Source organism: Anolis sagrei, chromosome 1 (assembly GCF_037176765.1).
Source record: "Anolis sagrei isolate rAnoSag1 chromosome 1, rAnoSag1.mat, whole genome shotgun sequence".
Taxonomy (NCBI): Eukaryota; Metazoa; Chordata; class Lepidosauria; order Squamata; family Dactyloidae; genus Anolis; species Anolis sagrei.
In genome coordinates this window covers 85,428,289-85,450,067 of record NC_090021.1, presented here as the reverse complement: position 1 = coordinate 85,450,067, position 21,779 = coordinate 85,428,289, and the positions used below count along the sequence as shown (strand labels likewise).

The 21,779-nt window shown below is 41.3% G+C and overlaps 1 protein-coding gene across 9 annotated transcripts in view; it reads left to right on the top strand.

Moving 5' to 3' along the window:
* Positions 1–5,602: 5,602 nt before the first annotated feature.
* Positions 5,603–21,779, top strand: part of NCOA7 (nuclear receptor coactivator 7) — a 109,894-nt gene continuing 93,717 nt past the window's right edge. For 4 of the 9 annotated variants that reach the window (XM_060753296.2, XM_060753294.2, XM_060753295.2 and 1 more), the window contains exon 1: positions 5,604–5,913. The gene's annotated coding sequence lies outside the window, so the exon portion shown is untranslated. Of the gene's footprint in view, positions 5,914–20,205; positions 20,377–21,779 lie in introns of all 9 variants that reach the window. The other 5 variants (XM_060753292.2, XM_060753289.2, XM_060753298.2 and 2 more) reach the window with 3 other exon arrangements.

The following is a 21,779-nucleotide window of genomic DNA, read 5'->3' as shown; positions in this document are numbered from 1 at the left end:
CTAGAATGCATCTACTCTACACTGCAGAATAAATGCAGTTTTGACACCACTTGAACTGCCATGGTTCAATCCTATGGGGTCCTGGAAGCTGTAGTTTGCTAAAGCTACAACACTCTTTAGCAGAAAAGACTAAAAATCTCGTAAGACTACAACTCCCTTGACTCCATAGCATTGAGCCAGGGCAATTAAAGTGGAGTCAAGCTGCAATTAGTTCTTCAGTGCAGATGCACCCTTAAACCTCTTTTACATAATGGTACATTTTTTTCCCAGATTCCCAACATGCATTCTGGTTTGTTCCAGGAACCTTTAGCTTGGGTCCCTTCAAGACAGGCTCTATATCCCGGGATCTGATCCCAGTTTTTCTGTTTATCCCAGATTATCTGGCAATGCGGACTCGTATATAATCCAGTTTAAAGCAGAAAACCTAGGATCAGATCCTGGGATATAGAGCCTGTCTGGAAGGGCCCCTGTATTCTAGAAAGCAGTGTAGGAGCAGTTGTATCCTGAATAAATACGTGGATCGTTTCGTTTTCACATTCAGGGGTTAAATAATGAAAGGTTCATACTAAAAGCTATGAGACAGATGTCAACTGGGACATTATTTTGGTTGCATAACCCACGAAAGTATATTTTTCAATAACTAAAATGTTGTGTTTAAATTCATGTTTGGTTTGCATAGTTTAAAATCCCAATTATAGTCTTGAAAAATACACATCAGAGATGGGCTGGAAGCTGCTGGGTTTGTCACATCAATGAGACCACGTATTCTTGACAGCTGTTCTGGTCAGCATTCCAGTGGCTGCACTTATGTACTTCCAGAAACTTTTTCAAAGGCATCCCTCCAAAAGGATGATGCACTGTAACACACATTAAGTCTGAAATATTATTTTTAAAAAGTAACCAGAAAACAATCCAAATAATGTGCTGCAGCCATTCAGTTTATTTATTTATTTATTTATTTACCGTATTTATATATCGCCTTTCACAGCCCAAAAGCGACTAAAGGCAGTTTACATTCGGCACAATTCGATGCCCCCTGACACATAAAATACAATTAAAAACATTAGCATATAAAATATAGGTTCATAAAAAGTCAATAAATACATAAATCCCCATTGTCTCCTTACTGAAATCACTATATATGCCTCTCCTCTCTTATGCGATCCCTCATTGACCGAGGGCCAGGGCTTCCCAGTTCTCAGTGTCTATGCCAGAGTTTTTAAGATTGGCTTTGAGCCCATCTTTAAATGTCTTTTCCTGTCCACCAACATTCCGTTTTCCATTCTTGAGTTCGGACATGGTGATGTGCATCAGTGCATCTCCATGGGCTGGCCTTGGTTCTGGTCCACAATTAGTCAATACTGTGGCAGCCTGCAGCAAGTTCCTGGAACATTTTGGTAAGTACTACACAACAAAACCAATTTTTTCAATCCACCTCTAAACTGAATTATAGTACCTGTATAGAAGCATTGATCCTCCAGCATGACTCTATGGTTAACTTCCAATAGAATTGTTCTAGAGAAGTATCTAGAAATCTAGGTCCTCTAACACAGGCATGGGCAAGCCTGGGCTCTCCAGGTGTTCTGGACTTCAAATCTCACCATTCCTAAAAGACTCAGGCCCTTTCCTTTCTAACTGGCTGAGGGAGAAAAGGAAGGGGCCTGAGGCTGTTAGGAATAGTGGAAGTCCAAAACACCTGGAGGGCCCAAGTTTGCCCATGTCTGCTCTAGCATGAGTCTGCAGTTAACTCCCAACAGAATTTGACTATAGAGTTGCACTAGATGACCTACAGATCCCTACAGAAACTGCAGTATATGAGCCAAAACCATAAAAGTGAAATCTGCAAAGGTAAAAGGTTAACTTCAGTTCTATTTCTGTTTTAGGCTTCATGCAGAATTGCTCAATTCAGAACCCTTTGTATAGTTACTCCAACTACTAACAGCATGAAAGCGTGGTGTGAGCAGGAAAACATGCACTCTAACCATCCAGTGAACAGCGCACACGTGGAAGGCAGTTGCTCCTTTCACCCCATTAGCCTCAAGGCAAATCAAAAGGGAGGATTGCAGCATGGCTACTGTAGAGCAGTGGCTCCCAACCTGTGTTCTATGGACCACTAGTGGTCGACATAAACAAAATATGATCTGTGGCCTTACCATTACTACACCGTTTCCTTGAAATCACATGGCGAGAGCAACTGGTCTCACAAAACCCACTTATAGTGCTGAGGCAACAGAGATGTCAGGAGGGGAGAGGCCGACTACCCACGAAAGATTACTACTACCACATCAGCTCTAGATTATTAAATACAGTAGAGTAGCCAGTAGAATCCTACTTATCTGACATAAATGGACTGAAAGAACGTCAGATAAATGAAAATGTCAGATAATATGGAGTTTCCTACTGTTATGCGTCCAGCGCAGAGAATATTAGCAACAGGGACTCAAAGTCTAAGGGCTGAGAAGGGCAGTACACAAATATAGTAAGTAGGTAAGTAAATAAATAAATAAATAAATAAATAAAGGCTTAAGGCAAGGCAACACCTCGAGGCTAGAGTGGCCCAGCAGGAAGTGCCCGGATGTGGAAGAGGAGCATGGAAATCACAGAGAGAAGGAGGGAGGACGCTTCTGCTTCTGGTCCTCCGGTTTCCCCCCTTTCCCTCCTCCTCCTCCTCCTCCTCCTCTTGTCTTTTTACTTATTGGGAATGGAGAAAGAGTTGGGGAGCACTCCTTTAATTGAATGGGAAATGCTGGAGGAAAAGGGGCATTAGATAAGAGTGTCGGATAAGACGGAATGTCAGATAAGCAAAGGTTGGATATGCGAGACTCTATTGTATGGTTTTCTATGGGCGAGCAGATGGATACTACTGGATGGCATATGTTCTGTATCAGAAACTAGAGCTGATGTGGTCTATCCAATGAAGTTTTCTGAATCAGCACCCCAAATAACCAAACCAAATCTAAAGTTGACCAAAAACTGGTTTGTAACCCTTTTAGTACTAATGTTGGAGAGTGGTCCCTGGAAAAAGTAGTCCCTGGTCAAATAAAAGGTTGGGAACCAGTGATCTAACCCAATGAGGGACTAGATCAAGAGCAGTGATAGATCAAACAGGCCGTAATGCGTGGCTCTGAGGAACTGAGCCAGTAAAAGATGATTCAGGGAAGGGAGATGCAGAGGACTTAAATTGCTTTTCCTGCACATGATGTGTGTCCTGGTTCTGATCCTCATTGAATTCTCTCTCACCTACTTTTTCTGGAAAGACACATAAAGTGCAATCACATGTTTGTTAACTAGGTAAATTGAAGCTGCAGAGATATGTGGGTAACATTTAATCTACAGTGGTCCCTCGCTACTTCGTGGTTCACTTTTCACAGGCTCGCTGTTTCGTGGTTTTTCAATAAATATTAATGTAAAATATTTATTGTGGTATTTTTGCTATTTTGTAGGGTTTTGCGGTACTTGGTAAAACAGCAATCCCAAGCATCAACTGGTTCTCCCACCAAATTAGACAAATTCACTGCCAGCAAGGGCTGGTTTGATAAATTTCAGAAGCGCTATGGACGTAAGAGCATTTGTCTGTGTGGAGAGGCTTCCTCTGCAGATAGAGCCGGAGCCAAGGATTACATGAACAACACGTTCAAGGAGGGTTATGTAGTGTATAAGTGTGTGGAGAAGGTTTATAAAGACTTAAAATAGTGTATAACTACTAAAATAATATATAAATATTAAAATAAATATAGCCTCCCTGCTTTGCGGATTTTAACTTTTCATGGATAGTCCTGAAACGTAACACCTGCAATAAGTGAGAGAACACCATATATAAGTGAGGTGGGGAAAATAATAGAGGAAGTTACTAGGAAGAAGATATGGACTAAGGATCATGGCGACAAGAGCGAAACACTACTCACTGTCACTGGAGCATGGGAGAGTGATCCCTGCTCAAAGTAGTCCCTGGTTAAAAAAAAAGGTTGAGAAACACTGCTGTAGAATGAATGCAGTTTGACTCCACTTTCAGGTCCATGGTTTGCTGCTATGGAATCGTGGGAGTCAGCCTGGTGAAGGCCCAGCCTTCTTTGGCAGAGAAGACCCAGTAACACCACAATTTCCCTGCTTCCATAGCTTTGAGCCATGGCTGTCAAAGTGCATTCATTCGTATTATTTCCCACTACTATCTCATCCAGGGTTTTATAATTTTTATCTTGTGCATTTGGCCCGCCCATTGTGTTCTATCTTTTCATTATGTTATTTTGCAACTGTTTATTTTATTTTGTTACTTTATGTATCTTATTTTGATGTAATTTTTTGTTTCTTTGTATTTTATTTTGTTGTATTGTATTTTTGGGCTTGACCTCATGTTAGCTGTCCCGAGTCCCCTTTAAATAAATAAAGATTATTATTATTATTATATGAAACACAACAAGATGAGTCCACAGCAGATAAGATCACTCTGCTGGCTGTTGTATTGAATCACACGTTGGACACTTCCCAAGTGTCTAGGACTGTGTGATGTATCGGCTAATGATGTGTGCCGACCCTAGTAAGGTTGCCTTCTGCAGCTGGCAGAAGGGAATTTTTTCAGCGCCGATTGTGTTTAAATGCAGGCCAAGATTTTTGGGCACTGCACCCAGTGTGCCAATAACCACTGGGACCACCTTTACTGGCTTGTGCCAGAGTCTTTGCAGTTCGATCTTTAAATCCTCACATCGTGTCAGCTTTTCCAGTTGTTTCCCTTCAATCCTGCTGTCACCTGGGATTGCGACATTGACGATCCATACTTTGTTTTTTAATATGATTGTGAGGTCAGGAGTATTGTGCTCCAGAACTCTGTCTGTCTGAATTCGGAAGTCCCAAAGGAGTTTGACGTGTTCATTTTCTGTAACTTTTTCCGGCTTGTGATCTCACCAGTTCTTTGTCGCAGGCAGATGGTATTTGTGGCACAGGTTCCAATAAATCACCTGAGCAAAGGTGTTATGCCTCTGCTTGTAGTCTGTCTGCACGATCTTCTTGCAGCAGCTCAGGATGTGATCTATTGTTTCATCTGCTTCCTTGCAGATGCTACATTTGGGATCTGTTGTCGACTTTTCAATTCTGGCTTTGATGACATTTGTTCTAATGGCTTGTTCTTGGACTGCCAGAATCAGGCCCTCTGTCTCCTTTCTCAAAGTTCTATTTGTGAGCCACAGCCATGTTTTTTCTTTGTCAATTTGGCTCACAATTTTTGCCAGGAACTGTCCATGAAGAGCCTTCCTTTGCCTTCTGCTCTGGGTTGTGTTATTAGGGTATTGACTCTGTCTTTTGAACTTGAAGCAGTTTACTATTATTGACTTCCTTCAATGTTGGTTCTTGACTGCCTCCTCCTCCTCCTTATTATTATTATTATTGCTGGTGGGGAAGGACAAGGGGTCTGGTAGAGGGTGGCAGCAGAAAACGGAAAGCTGGCTTTCTCCTCCTCCTCCTGCCTGGCTCCGAGATGAGGAAATGCTTGGGAGAGGAGGGTCATAGGGCCTCTGCGTGGGCGGGGCGGTCGAGGAGGGAGGGAGGGAGGGAGAGGGGGAGGGGGGCTGCCTGGTTGCGGCGGGGTCTGCTGTGTTGCTGAGAGGGCGAGCGAGGGAGGGAGGGAGTGCGCGCGCACCGGGCAACATCAGCCCCTGCTTTGGCGCGTGCAGCAGCAGCAGCAGCAGGAACATTAGCCGGGCTTCCTGCTCCTCCTGCAAGGCTTTCTTTCTTTCGCAGTGCTTCTGCTCCCCCTCCCTCCCTCCCTCCCTCCTCCTCCTCCCCTTTTTGGGGGCCATGGCGGGGTCTCTCCCTGCTCTCCTCCCGGAGGAGGAGCTGCCCACCGGCCCCGGCCTCCAGGGACAACGATGCCCGTGATTTCAGCGCCGAGGACAGGCAGAGCCCTCGCCTTCTTCCAGCTCGGTGGGTTTGCCTACCATTCATTGTGATCTTGTATTATTATTATTATTCAGAGGTTCTTGCATCGCAGTGATCATCTTCATCATCATCATTACTATTGCCGTGTTGCATGGTGGTTCTTATTCTTAATATTGATTTGTGGAATACTGACCATGATAGTTATTAATATTCTTGGTTTATGATATGATGCTTGTTATTATGTCTATGTTGATGCTGATGGTTATTATTATTGTTTGCTGTATTCTGATGGTCGTTGCAATGCTATTGGGTTGAAGTATGGTGGGGGTCGTTGCAATGCCATTGGAGTCATGTATGGTGAGGGTGATGGTGATAATATACGTGCCAGTTACGTATATTTTTGTTTGTTGACCGTGATAGTTGATATTGTGAATCGTGATATTGTGAATCAATATTGTGATGGTAGGTGGGGATGGCACTATGGGTGATTTGTTGTTGTTATTGTTTTCTTTGCTCTGCCCCTCCTTCAGCCCCAAGAACTGCAGCATCAGCTGGTGGGCAGAGACTAATAGCCTTGCACACATCCCTCCAGGGTGCATTGAGAGGATGGAGGCGTAGTAATGCTGCATTGGCTTGCTTCCTTCCCCTTCTCTTCCCCCTTCCCTTCCCTTTAGCTTCTTTCCCCTATTTCTTCCTTTCTTTCTCTCCCATGTTTTTCCTAGGCCCCATTCCATCTGGACAGAAAGGGGTCTTGTCCAGAAGCCCCCTTGTGTCTTGGGCTCCTTCCAGCCCCAAAACCTACTCTGCCAGATGCACTGCAAGGCCAAGGAGGGGGGGGGGGATTTGGTGCATATTCAGGACGTGGGCGTGGACAGTGGCCTCCCTCCCCCTCTTTCGCCTGGTTAGTCCAATCCCTTCCTGGTTGGCCTGACATCTTCAAATCTCCTTAAGACTTACATTGAAAGCTGTCTAAGCAGCTTCCTTTAGGGGAATGTCTAGCCCAAACGGCACCTTTACACATCATCATCATGACAACAACTACAACAGCCCACCACAGCACAGCCCCCAATATTCTTGGTATCATGGTTTTTAGGCCTATCCCTGGGGTGATTTGGGGGTACTGATTGCTTTAGATAGACCTTCTCACTTCTAATTTAGAAGATATGGTTATTACGGTTTTCTATGGACAAGTAGATGGCGACTGGTAGATGGTATATGTTCTCTATAGAATCATAGAATCATAGAGTTAGAAGAGACCTCGTGGGCCATCCAGTCCAAGAAGCAGGAAAATCACATTCAAAACACACCCGACAGATGGCCACCCAGCCTCTGTTTAAAAGCCTCCAAAGAAGGAGCCTCCACCGCCTTCCGGGGCAGAGAGTTCCACTGCTTAACGGCTCTCACAGTCAGGAAGTTCTTCCTAATATTCAAGTAGAATCTCTTTTCCTGTGGATTCCAGCAATTGTTCCGCATCCTAGTCTCCAGGGCAGCAGAAAACAAGCCTACTCCCCCCTCCCTATAACTTCCCCTCACATATTTTTACATGGCGCTCATCATGTTTCCTCTCAGCCTTCTCTTTTGCAGGCTAAACATGCCCAGCTCTTTAAACTGCTCCTCATACGGCTTGTTCGCCATGCACTTTACCATTTTAGTCACCCTTCTCTGGACATATTCCAACTTCTCAACATCTCCCTTCAATTGCTGTGCCCAGAACTTGATACAGTATTCCAGGTGTGGCCTGACCAAGGCAGAATATCTGACCAAGGCATTATCTCAAAAGCTAGAGCTGATAGGGAGAAACTGGTGCCATTTTTGAAATCAGCAGGTCAAGTATAACTAGAAACAGGTTTAACATTTGAGGCACTAAAATGTGTCTTGGCCAGTGTAATAATAATAAAGCCCTTGTGTGCAGGCCCTGTTGGGATCAGTTCCTCCACCCTCCATACATTGAGACTTAAAGGTATATACATGAAATAATAGTATTTTTGAGACCCCTTTTCCTCTGATTGTGCATCCTAAGGCATCCTGCGACTTTTAATTTGGCGTGGAACTTGGGATTTTGCACAGAAGGGTTCTACTACACTGCTGGCTCTGTTGTTCCCAAAGTTAGGAAAATGATTGGTTTTCTGGGTAATTCAGCAACCGTAGTACACTAATGTGCTCTGGAGCTCTCCAGCAGGCAATACTTAGTAGAATTATAGAATCAGAGTTGGAAAATAACCAATGGCCATCTACTCCAACCCCATTCTCTCATGTAGGAACACACAATCAACACACCCCCAACAGATGGCCATCCAGCTTCTGCTTAAAACCCCCTCAGAGAAGAAGACTCCACCACACCACATTCCACTGCCCTATTGCTCTTGCCATCAGGAAGTTCTCCCTAATGTTTAGGTGGAATCTCTTTTCCTGCAATTTGAATCCAAATATTTAAACATGTGTCCTCTGAACATTTACTTCTCAAAGCTAAACATATCCAATTCACAAAGCTACAATGTCATGAATCCACAGCTGGAGCCACACTGATTAAAATTGGCACCATTTGGCTATTACTATCTAGTTAGCCATTGTATTTGTAACATAGAGATGTTTGTAATCGCTGTGGCCTCATCCTTAGCAGGCCTTTTCCTGTGTCAGGAAGGGTTCGTTTGCATCCCTGAACAAACAAAATTCTGGTCTTCTTGGGTTATAGTTTGAGGAAGGAGAGAGTGTTTATGGCTCCAATTTCCATATTTCTGTAGGAATAATTTTAGGAATTGTGTACTTTATTATTTTTAAATAACCTTTTTATTCAACAAAAAAACCTAAAGGTAAAGGTAAAGATTTCCCCTTGACATTAAGTCTAGTCGTGTCCGACTCTGGGGGGTGGCGCTCATCTCCATTTCTAAGCCGAAGAGCTGGCGCTATCCATAGACACCTCCAAGGTCATGTGGCCGGCATGACTGCATGGAATGCCATTACCTTCCTGCTGAAGTAGTACCTATTGATCTACTCACATTTGCATGTTTTCGAACTGCTAGGTTGGCAGAAGCTGGAGCTAACAGCGGGAGCTCATCCCACTTCCTGGATTTGAACTGCCGACCTTTCAACGAAATAAAATAAAATAAAGACATATACACCCTTACAAAAATACAGCAGACATTTTTCTTAATATTAAACACAAACTTAAAACATCTAACTTAGAAATTGTTTAAAAGATGTTCCTAATATGAAGCAAGAATCTGACACGGATGATGAGAGGATGCAACTAGTGTGTTCAACAAAAATCCAGGCAGTGTATAATCTAAAAAAGAATAGCAATGATTGCCTTACCAAGTCAATAATGAGAAAAATATACTTTAATTAGCAATGAGCCAGTTTTAGATCCCCAAGAGGATTCCTGCAATCTTCCTTGTCCTTTGTTTCTTATGCAAACATATTTGTGTGTGACAAGCCTTTGGCCTTCAACACATTAACAATTCAAACACAAAGCCTATTTACAATTGAGGATTATGTAGTTATTTTCTGTTTACGCATACCATTTAAATACATACACAGAGATAGGATGATTATGTTACAATAGATTGTTTTGCATTGTGTATTTGAAAACCTGCTAATCTTCTTTGGTGGTTTTAAACCAGAGGCTGGATGGCCATCATGTTGGAAGCACTTTGATAGTGTGTTAATGCATGGCAGGGGGTTGGACTGGATGGCCTTTGTGGTCTCTTCCAACTCTATGATGCTATGATTCTGGAGACTATGGCCCCTTCTATACTGCCCTATATCCCATGATCTGATCTCAGATTATCTGCTTTAACCTGGATTAGATGAGTCTCCACTTCCAGATAATCTGGGATAAGCACATAATCTGGAATCAGATCCTGAGATATAGGAGCAGTGTGGAAGGGGCCTATGGCCTCTTCTGCACTGCAGTATAAAATCTGGGTTATCTGCTTAGAACAGCACTATATGGCAGTGTAGACTGATATAATCCAGTTAAAAGCAGATAATGTGGATTATCTGTTAGCTAATCTGTATTATTTGGCAGTGTAGAAGGGGCCTATGAGATCTACAGAATTTTGTCTTGCAGAACTTTGTAGTAAGCTAAAGTTACTCTCACTTTCCAAAACCATGACTCTAGCTCCAAAGGAAATGGCAATTTATACATTGGAGTTTAAAGGAGTCCCCGGTGACACAGTGGGTTAAACTGCTGAGGTGCTGAACTTGCTGACCGAAAGGTCACAGGTTTGAATCCGGGGAGTGGTGTGAGCTCCTGTTGTTAGCCCCAGCTTCTGCCAACCTAGCAGGTTGAAAACATGCAAATTTGAGTAGATCAATAGGTACTGCTTCAGCGGGAAGGTAATGGTGTCCCATGCAGTCATGCCAGCCACATGACCTTGGAGGTGTCTGTCTACGGACAATGCTGGCTCTTTGGCGTAGAAATTGAGATGAACACCAACCCCCAGAGTCGGACACAACTGGACTTAATGTCATGGGAAAGTCTTTACCTTTACTTACATTGAAGTTTAAAGGTAATGCCAATGTGATATTGCCAGTGTAGCAGATGTCAGAGATATACGTACAATCTAGTTCTCATCTGTGTTTTGTTATAGTGTGTTGTTTCCTGCTTATGGCAACCCTCAGCAAATCTATCACAGGTTTTCTTGGCAAGTTTTGGTCAGAGGGGAGTTCTCCCTGACACGGATTATGAGAGAATATGGCTTGCCTGAAAAGAATATGACTTGCCCAAGGTCATTTAGGATTCGAACTTTGGCATCCAGAGTCATAGTCCAGTGTACAAACCATTATACCACAATGGCTCTCACCAATGCTAGCCAAGCACATGTATAATCATTGATTTAGTTTGGTGTGTTATTTGCCATAAGATCAACTGACTTGTGGGATCTGGTTGTCAGTAGCTTTTCTCAGATCTTGCAAAGAGAGGGCCTTGGCTTCTTTACTGAATTAATCTGTTACATGCTCTTCCTCTTTCCCTGAGTTCTTTATTCTGTTTTCCTACGACTCATGTCAAGTCATGATATGCCCAATGTACATAGTCTCAGTTTAAGTATTTTGGCTTTGAATCACAATTATAAAAACCAATGATTATGGCTCACCTTCCCAACACAAGAAACAGTATGTTCTATTCTAGTTTTCCCTTGAGTGACTATACACTTCCTCCCCCTGTAAGTAAGTAAGTATACACTTCCTAAACAAACCAGTTCTTGAAGGTTCCAGTACAGTCTTTTCCAGATGAGGGACTTCTAATACTACCTGTCAACAACTATTTGATCCTTTCTCTCGTGTTATGTATTTTTTTTAGAAAGGGAGAAACACAGATTGTTAATAAATAATATTTTAGACCAACGCTTCTTAGACTATTGCATTCGCAATCACTTTTGGCCTGATAATTTTTACGTGGCCCCAGGTATATGGTTATATATGAAATTATAAAAATCAAACAAATCCTCATTTGCAAAGCTTGCTAAACAGGATGATTTTCCTTTTTATGAAGCAGAGCTGAAGCATCTTTTGCAGAGTCCACTGTAAACACTGAGCAACAGATTTGTGTAAGTGTCTAAAAGAGTCACTAGACTGCGTTCAGAAAATGTTTACTGTTGCCAATTTTTCGTGACCCCATCCCCAACATTGAGCTAAGAAGACCCTATTTGGGGCCAGGACTCAAAATTTAAGAAGCAGTAGTTTGGACCACCTATACAATTATGTGTTTGCAAAAGGGGGAAATTCAGAATTAAAGTTTATTCTGAAAGTATCTCACTTTTATAACACTTTGGGGAATTTCTTCAAATCAGAGGTGGGGAAACATTTTTGTGAGAGGCTGAATTCAAAACTTGCAAGGATATCAAGGGATACTTGCCAGCTAGGAGTGGGGCTGAGGACATGGGGTGTGGCCAATGCAAAGTGGGGCGAAGTAATTGAATTTTTTCCAACCAAGCATACAGGAACAACTCAATTCCATGCATTTTTATTCAAGAGTAAGTGCTATTGCATAGGGTCATAGATTTAGAAGGGATCCCCAAAGGTCACCCAGTCTAACCCTCTACCATGCAAGAATACACAGTCAATGTAATCTCAGTAGAAGCACTTGCTTCTATGGTTGCAAAGAAGAGCTCAATGCATACAGCGGATTCTGGGCTGCAAAGCACAATCTGGTTCTCTGCAGTAACTTCTCCGGGCTGTTTGATATCTTGCATTGCAGTTACCTATTTGGCATGACTGTCATGGTAGTTTTCTAGGGAGAAAAAAAAGTTCTAGTTTTAACAGCTCTTTATCATTCCATACTATTTTGAGTAAATACACAATAAGGTATGCTTTTATAAGTCGTATTTATATACAGCAGTTACTGTGTTTCTGTAGTTTTTATGTCCTGAAGTTACTATGTTTCTGTTATAGTATCTTTAAGATATAATTGCTCTTTTTATTTTCAAACTCTATATTCTCCAGTTACCTGATTATTATTTTTTACTTACTACTACTTTACAATATCTATGTGTTTATGTGTGCATACATGGGCAATATTTAGCAGGCATTTTGAAGAGGGTTAAATGAGTTTAATGCTTGGGTAAATATTTATATGGTTTTAAATCAGTGCTTTCAAATGAAACCTCTGCATCAGTGGTTCTCAATCTTTGGCCTGTCATACCTTTTTGACTTCAGCTGCTGCGCTTCCTGACCCATGTCAGTCATTGCAGATTACAACACCAAAGTAGGCAGATGTGAGAAGACAAGTAATGGAAAGGGAAGGCTTCCCCAGGGAATTTTAAAAGTGTACTTTCCCCTGAAAGGCGTCAGGGTAGCTTTTTATAAATGTTTAATTATGCGGTTATAGGTGCATACTAATTACAATATGATCTTTGCTGCCTTGACCTCAAGTTAAGATCCAGGATATACAAAACAACAACTACAGTGTTTTAGTGTGTTGTCTGGCAGGCAGATAACAGTGGACTAACAATAACAATGTAAACAGCTATGGAAAAAGGAATACATTACACATTTTTTTCTGAAGCTCCATTTTCCAGAAAAATTGTGTCTTTTAACTTTATCACACTAGAGCAGGGGTCCTTAAACTAAGGCCTGGGGGCCAGATATGGTCCTCCAAGGTCATTTACCCGGCTCTTGCTCTGGGTCAACCTAAGTCTGAAACGACTTGAAAGCACACAACAACAACAACAACAACAACAACAACTCCTCTATCTCACCAGTCAAAAGCAGGCCCACACTTCCCATTGAAATACTAATAAGTTTATATTTGTTAAAATTGTTCATTTTAAATTTTGTATTGTTTTAAGTGTTTTTGCACTTAAAATAAGATATATTCAGTGTGCATTGGAATTTATTCATGTTTTTTTTCAAATTATAATCTGACCCTCCAACAGTTTGAAGGACTGTGATCTGACCCTCTGTTTCAAAAGTTTGAGGCCTTCTGTACTAGAGCATCTATCCACTTTAAATCCAGCTTCTGCCTCTTGCAGAATTCTGGGGTTTGTAGTTTTTTGAGGCCCAGGACCTCTCTGGTTGAGCAGTTTAAAGTCCTTTCCCTAACTACAAACCCCAGAATTCTGCAGGAGTCAGAAACTGGATTTAAAGTGGATAGATGCTCTAGCGCAGTGGTTTTCAACCTCTGGGTCCCCAGATGTTTTGGCCTTTAACTCCCAGCAATCCTAACAGCTGGTAAACTGGCTGGGGTTTCTGGGAGTTGTAGGCCAAATTATCTGGGGACCCACAGGTTGAGAACCACTGCTCTAGTGTGAGTAGGCCCTTTGTCTTGTTGGGGTTCTGTTTCAGTCTTTTGACCCTCATCTGTCCCATTCCTGAGGCCAAACAATGGTGTAGCACCTCCTCTGCCTTAAGTTATCCTGGTGACAAAACCCAATCTCTAGTCCTACTAGAGTAAACCTATTGATCCAGTGATGTTAACCCCATTCATTGCTTTATCCATAGTGTATCTACTCCATTTGGGATTATTCATTGGGTTTAAGACAAAAAGAAACCTAAATTTGGACACCAGAGAGTGGTGATCTTTCTTGTTTTGGAGGGCTTTAAACAGAGATCGTGTAGCCAACTTTTGGAAGTGCTTTACTTTCTGTGTCCATGCACAGCAGAAGGTTGGACTGCCTGGACTTTGCAATTGCATCCTACTCTATGATGTTCTGAAACGGACATTATGTCATGCATCAGTCTAAATTCCAAGATGACCTCACTTCTGTGCCATAAGGCCAGACAGGGATTGGGTGGGTGACTGGGAGCAGGAGATATGCACCATAAGCTTTAAGCCTCCTGTACCATTGTTCAATTACAATTGAAGAAATGAGGAGTATTATTGGGCAATAATTAGATCTAGATAAAGATTTAAAAAGAAACAATCTGACAAGAATAACCGAGACAATCTTGTACAGAGGAAAAGAAGAAAGAACAATATGAGAGAATACAAGAAGATATAAGAAGACACAACCATCAGAATTGAGATTATTACTCCTCTCTTTGCTGCAGAGGATATAATGAACTTTTCATACTCCTCCCCCCCCCTGTGAAATATTAGATAGCAGTTGACTTAATTTAGTAACAATAACTCCAAAACCCCCATCTTCCCTTTATCTTTCTTTCCTGACTTCTGCACCTTTTCCTCTTGTTTGTATGTGGAAAAAATGGAAATTTCCAATAAATATATATTTAAATTTTAAAAAAGAAATGAGGAGGAAAACCTCACAATTCTGTCCCCCCTTCCCCCGCCTCCACCCACCAACCTCCGGAAACCTTGCTCTCACACAATAAAGCAATAAAGTACTTAGTTTCTTGGCAGGCAGCCAGTGTCAAAGCTTAGCTTTTAGCATTATATAGCTCACCCAAGGCCTTGTTTGATCTTGGAAGATAAGCAGGGTCATGCTTGGTTAGTAATTAAATGGGAGACTGCCATGGAATATAAGGTGCTTTTAGGCTATATTCAAAGGAGGGCAGTGACAAACCTCCTCTGGATATCTTTTCTTGAACAACTCCCTACTGACATTCAACAGCTTTACTTGGGGCCCTTCCAGATAGGCCCTATATCCCAGGATCTGATCCCAGGTTTTCTGTTTATTCCAGATTATCAGGCAGTGCGGACTCATATAATCCAGTTTAAAGCAGAAAACCTGGGATCAGATCCTGGGATATAGGGTCTGTCTGGAGGGACCCTTGAAGGAAAGGGTGGGTAAAGCCATTCCATGGTAGAAGAGTGTGCTCTGATCCTTTTCATTTCTTTCCTAAATCTTTCTCAATTCCCTTCTCACCATGGCCAACCAGCACTCAAAGGGCCCCGTTCTAAGTTGACTAGAGCCCTGAGTAGGAAAGTTTCCCTTAGCTATGTTGTTGTACATCTCTTACGCTATTCATATAACCATGCTGCAGACAAGGTTCCCGTAGGAATCACATGTCAAGTGGAGACTAGAGCTGTGAAAATGTGCACTGATCTTGGGCAAGTTACGCTTTGTCAATCTCAGAGTAAGGCAAAGGCAATTCACACTCTCCTAAATAAGGGTGCATGTACACTGTATAATTAATGCATGTTGATACTTTAACTGCTATGGCTTAGTGCTGTGGATTCATGGGAGTTGTGGTTTTGCAAGATCTTTAGTCCTCTCTGCCAAAGAGTGCTTGGTGCCTCACTAAACTACACATTTCAGGATTCCATAGCATTAAGCCATGGCAGCAAAAATGGGATCTAACTGCATAAATTCTCCAGGATAGGTGCACTCAAAATCTCTCTCTCCCTCCCCCCCCCCCCCCCCATGTTCACCTTAAAGTCATCTGGTTGGAAACAACTCAAAGCCACACAACAATAACTAGGAATCTACAATTTTAACTCCAGTTTCTGCTTGAGATAACACTTCACTTATGAATTTCCAGTTGCAGAATGGCTTGGGGTGGGATCCCCAGCCAAGGTAATAAGAGTAAGAGGAAAGTCACCTGTATACCCCACAGCTAAAACCCTTTGAGAAGGACTTATGCATTCACATGGCAGATGGCTTTTTTCTTGTTCTTACATCTTTACGCTTCATCTGTGAAGTGGAAATAACAGTATGTGCCTTAAAGAGATGTGGGAGGGAGGGGCTGAGTAGCATGACTAAACATTTAAGTTGTAAAAGAGGGAAATGACTTAAACAATGGTGAAATGAATATCACTAATGTAATGCACAGGATTTGTCTGGGACACGTTTCTTCACAGCTGAGCTGCAGTGTGCAGTAGTGAGAAGAAGCAATATCAGTTGGCCTGTTATTTGTTTTCAGAGTTTAGGCAATGATAGTCCCAGGGTGTTAGATTTGCAGAGTGAATTGATCTCTGTTAATTTTTAATTTCTGTATGTATGTATTTTATCTTTTACAATTTAGCTTGTAAATCGCCTAGAGCATTCTCGGATGGAGGGCGATTAATAAGTAATTATGATGATGATGAATTTGAGACATATAAAAGAAGGACAAGCATACTATGTTATTGGAGAGTTGTCATATTGCAGATTGGTTGCATTCTGGCATTTGCAGAGTGAATTGGAGACATATAAAAGAAGGCCAAGCATACTATGTTATTGGAGAGTTGTCATATTGCAGATTGGTTGCATTCTGGCATTTGCAGAGTGAATTGGAGACATATAAAAGAAGGACAAGCATACTATGTTATTGGAGAGTTGTCATATTGCAGATTGGTTGCATTCTGGCATTTGCAGAGTGAATTGGAGACATATAAAAGAAGGACAAGCATACTATGTTATTGGAGAGTTGTCATATTGCAGATTGGTTGCATTCTGGCATTTGCTTTGTCATTTCCACAATTTGTTGGCCAGTAATAGAGCAGGTAGCACTCCACTCATGAATCTATACTAATCAATTCACAGAGACCTTTATCCAGAAAGCAATTATAATGGTTTCAAAACAAAATTACTTTTGCAAAAGTGGAAAATGTTTCCCTCAGGGTTAGGATGACTGATATGTCTTTGAACTTTTACTGTTCCTAAAATTCCAGGCATTGTCTATAATATGATTTTATTGTAAATTTGTCTGAGCTGGGAAAAGTAACTTTTCAGGATTACAGCTGTCAGAATCTCCCAACAAGCATGGTCACCTTGAATGGACAGAGACACTGACTTCCTATTGCAAAAAACCCCAAAGAACAACTTTAAAAACAACGTGTTCATATTGACAGTTGGGTAAAACAAGCACTTATCATTATAGATATAATTTGTTGCCCTAACATGTCTTCCAGTTTGGGGCTGACATCCTATTGGTGACATTTGCAGGCCTGTGTATATAACTTTTCTGGTTATGGCAGGTGGAGAAATTCTCCATCCCAATCAACTACTTCTCCAAGCCATTTACCCATTTTTCATTGGGTGTTCCTCCTTGTGGTCATTTTATGGATTGGAGAGGATGGGGGAGGGAGAGAATGGGGGACTGTTTCATTCCTGTGTTTCTTCCCCCCAGAAAGAAAAGGTTGACCTCCCAGGGTCCTCTCTGGCAGAATGAAATTGAGGGAAATATTAACATCTCTCTATTATATTTTAGTAAGATCTCACCTGGAATCCTGTGTCCAGTTCTGGGCACCACAATTCTGGAAGGATATGTCAAGAGGAGAGTGACCAAAATTGAAAAGTTATGGAAACTATGCTCTATGACGAGTGGTGGTTTAGGGCACTGGACATGTTTAGCCTGGAGAAGAAAAGAAAAGGAGAATGATAACCATGTTTAAATATTTAAAAATAGCATAGGAAGATGAAGCAACCTGAAAACAGGTAGATTGAATTTATGGGGATATGGGACAATAACTTTATGGTCTATGTCTGCAGTGCAGGATATCAAGGTTGCTCTCTTTTTATTGTATTGTACTTTCTTCCTTTCCACCATGCTGTAAGTGCACTGTCTGAACAGATAAGTAAACCCTTCTACACAGCCATATAACCCAGAATATCAAGGTAGGTAATTCACAATATTTGCTTTGAACTGGATTATCTGAGTCTACACTGCCACATAATCCAGTTCAATGTGGATTTTATACAGCTGTGTAGAAGTGGCCTTAGTGTTTTCACCGTGTTGCATTAATTCATATGTATGCTGATTGGGAATGGAGAGCATTGGGGAAAAGTGTTATTTGGAGAAAAGTACAGGTTTAGGTTCAAGACATTATAAATGCATAATAATGTGAATAAGTCGTGCAATCTGGTTCCATTTTATGATAATTTTGCAGCTTTGATCTTGAAGGTATGATGCCTGTTATGGCATCAGCTAGTTTTATCCAAGCTTCTATAAGAAGATGGTAATCTGAATCAGAGGCAGTCATAATGGTTGAACATTAGGCTCAGATAGATATAATATTAAACCATAGGATTGTGATAAGAACATGAGCCACACCAAACCTCATTATGATGGGTTTTTTCTTCTTCTCCTTTTTCCAGTATGACTGAGAAGGAGTTTGAAAGCTTTCTCTTTGATGTCATATTCACAGATTGATGCATTCTTTGAGCCTAGGCTCACTGTGGTTAGTCTTAACTATAAACTATAGCTGGCTCGGTTTGGCTGGCTTTAGTTAAAATTAGCTATTGGTTTGTGCTCCGGTAAGAAGCAAATCTGCAGTTAATTTAAAATGACAGTGGATAGTACTAATTACTTTGCACTAAAGAAGCCAAGCCCTATGAGGAGCGGCTTAGGGATGTTCAGCTTGGAAACAAGAAGGTTGAGATGGGATATGATAGCTATGTTTAAATATTTGAAAGGATGTCACATTGAGAAGGGTGCAAGATTGAAGCAATGGATTCAAATTTCAGGAAAATAGTTTTCATCTAAACATTAGGAAAAACTTCCGATGCGAAGAGCTGTTCAATAGTGGAATATGCTGATGGTTTCTCCTTCTCTGGAGATTTTTAAGCAGAGGCTAAATGGCCATTTGTCAGGAGCGCTTTGATTGTGTGTTACTGCATGGGAAAATGGGGTTGGGCTGGATGGCCCTTGTAGTCCCTTCCAGTTCTGTGATTCTGTGAGAAGGATAAGGAAGTATGTGAGTCTGGGGTTCATTATTTAGAACCATTTGTCTAGAATAGCAGGTACTTTATTCTGAGTTACTTACATTGGCAGCAACTCTCTGAGATACTGAATAGAGGATCAGTGATTGAACTTTGGATCATGTACTACTGAGCTATGGGCAATGTTGTACAAGGAAATTGCTACTAGAGTACCAAAGACAAGGAAAAGGAGAAATAACTGTAATAAGGACATTTCATCCCAGTGTACAGGCTTAATGTTTACATGTGAGCAGAGTTAAATAGTCACAGAGTCTTCTGAACTGAAACACATTTCAGTGCTACAGAGCCAAGACTCACTAAATGCCAATGTTTTGATGTTTTCAGGCAGTGACCTTTCATTTATAGTCTCTGCCATTTTGCTTCTGGCCCACACATCATCTGTTATATTTTATATTTGTAGTGCATTTTTCAAAAACAGTAGTTTGGTGGCAAACATACTTTCTGTGTTTTTTTCCTGTTCCCCAAAGATTATTTTTGAGAGTTCAGACACATTGGAAAACAGGGATGCAGGGTTTGTTTGGAAAGTAGATCTGGGGAAAGAAGATATTTTGTATCTGTGCTGATTCCTTGAACATGATTTAAAGATAGGAAACAAGACGCTTTCCTGATTGTTATTGCCACATTCTGAGGCTGGAACAATGGATTCACTGTGTAAGTGCTAGAAACTAGGGCTGGGTAACAACGGAAAAATTTGTTTCTAAACTCGTTTCGTTTTTAGGGGGTCCATTGCGTTTCGTTTTTTAAAAGAATTCCGAATTTTTCTTTAAATTTTTTTTGTTATTTACGAAATTTCGTGAATTTCAAATTGATTCGTTAATGGCGGACGCGATTGCGCAATACGCTAAAAAAACCTCCAAATGGGACAGGGGGAACTTCTGAAGCTTCCCTCTCCCTCTGTTGTTGACTGTTGGTGTGATAATTTATTTTTTTATCACTGATAAAACAAACAACAACTATAAAACTTGCACCAGACATACGGAAATAATAACGAAATAATTTCGAAATGATTTCGAAACGATTTCGAACCAATTACGAAACAATTACGAAATAAATTGAAAAATTTGTTTCGATTTTTAGTTGCTCCTGCATGGCTCAATTTTGGATCGTAATCTAATTTAAATACGAATCAATAACGAATTACGAAATTAATGAACGAAACCACCCAGCCCTACTAGAAACCTTTGCTCCACTGGATGTTTTGGATTACAACTGTCACATGGCCAATAATAAGAAGTTCCAAGGGATTGTCTCTCTTCCTATATGTCCCAGTATAATCCTATTATCTTTCTATTAGGCTCACCATCATCACAATGATGTTTAGTGAAGATATGGGCTGGATGGCCCTTGCGGTCTCTTCCAGTTCTGTGATTCCATGACAAGCAGCCTTCTTGGTGGCAGCTTCCAGGTTGTGGAATTTCTTTCTGTGCAAGTCTTGCTTGGCTCTCTCTTCTTTTTCTGCTAGCAGGTAAAATCTTTTTTTATTCAAACAGGGCTTTGGCTTATCATTCTTGTGGAAGGAGGGGCTTTAAAAGGGGTTGTTCTTTTGTATATATTACTAACTTGGGTACCCAGTGTTGTCCGGGTTATTTGAAAAAGTCAGTGTTTAAACTGTACAAAATGCATAAGGTTGTGGGTGAACTACAGCTCCCATCATGCCAGGTTAACCACGAGAAATTCCATCAGTACTCAAGGTTTGTTATGTTGGACAAATTTGCTCTAGATGCATCATGGGTGGGGTTCAATGTGCCCTCTGGCTGTACGGTAAACTACAACTCCCACTATGGTGAGTCAGTCCCCTCAAACCCCTCAACTTCCAGAAATCCCAGCCAGCTTACCAGCTGTTAGGAATTGTGGGAGCTGAAGTCCAAAAAACCTAGAGGACTAAAGGTTGGGAACCACTGATGTAGAGAGTATCCACTGCAATTAGATATACAATACTTGATGACAAGTGGCAATAATATAGAGAGGCTGTCCAATGCTAGCAATTTGGAGATACAGTCTTGCTGTTGTGCTTGTAGGGGAGAGCGATTGTGTCCCATAAATTCTTCCAAATGGATCATACGTGGTGCATTGATGGGTACACTTGTCCCTGAGTCCTTGGACTGTACTCTCTCTTGCTTCACTTTTTTCTGGCATAGCCTGCTTGAAGATTGGGCCAAACTGGATATCTGCCCAAAAAAACTGCATTGCAACCATGCAAGGACCAGTGAAAGCAAATTGTATCTGTTCTTTACAGATACTTCTTTCATTAACTGAATGTGCTAAATAAGAATGCTTCCTTTCTTGGGACCCAAATAGGGTCCTAGTATATTATTTGCATGTATTTGTGTTTAGATAAAGTTGGCTTTGTAGAGTAGAACCTTACAATCTCTACTATAGTATTACAGGCCTTTTAGCACACTTAGTACCATGATTACTTTTACTATAGGAAGAGGGAGTAACTTTTTATTTGTACAGTTGCTTCCACTGTAAAGAGTCAATACTAACCTAAACTGCGGGATTTGAGGCTCTCTGTGCGAAAGTAGATTCAGAAATCTGCCTTCTCCATGTGTTAGGTTTGTGAATGTGACTCACTAACTTCTATGCAGATATATAATTATGGAGGTGGGAGTGAGAGGGGGGCATTGCCCCCGAAAATAATTCTTGCTCCAAAGATAAGTATTTCCTTCAGTTCCCACATTTCTCTCATTCCAGAGAGTGAGGCATTGGGAACTGTTCACACTTAAAACTCTTACATTTGCTGGATTCACGTCCCCTTGGTACGGTTTCCTGCACCTTTAGTTTGAATGTCTACGTTGTATTTCTAAATGCTCAGCTGATGTTACAAATCATTAGAAAAGAGAGACTGGTGAACGAAGGAGGGGAAAG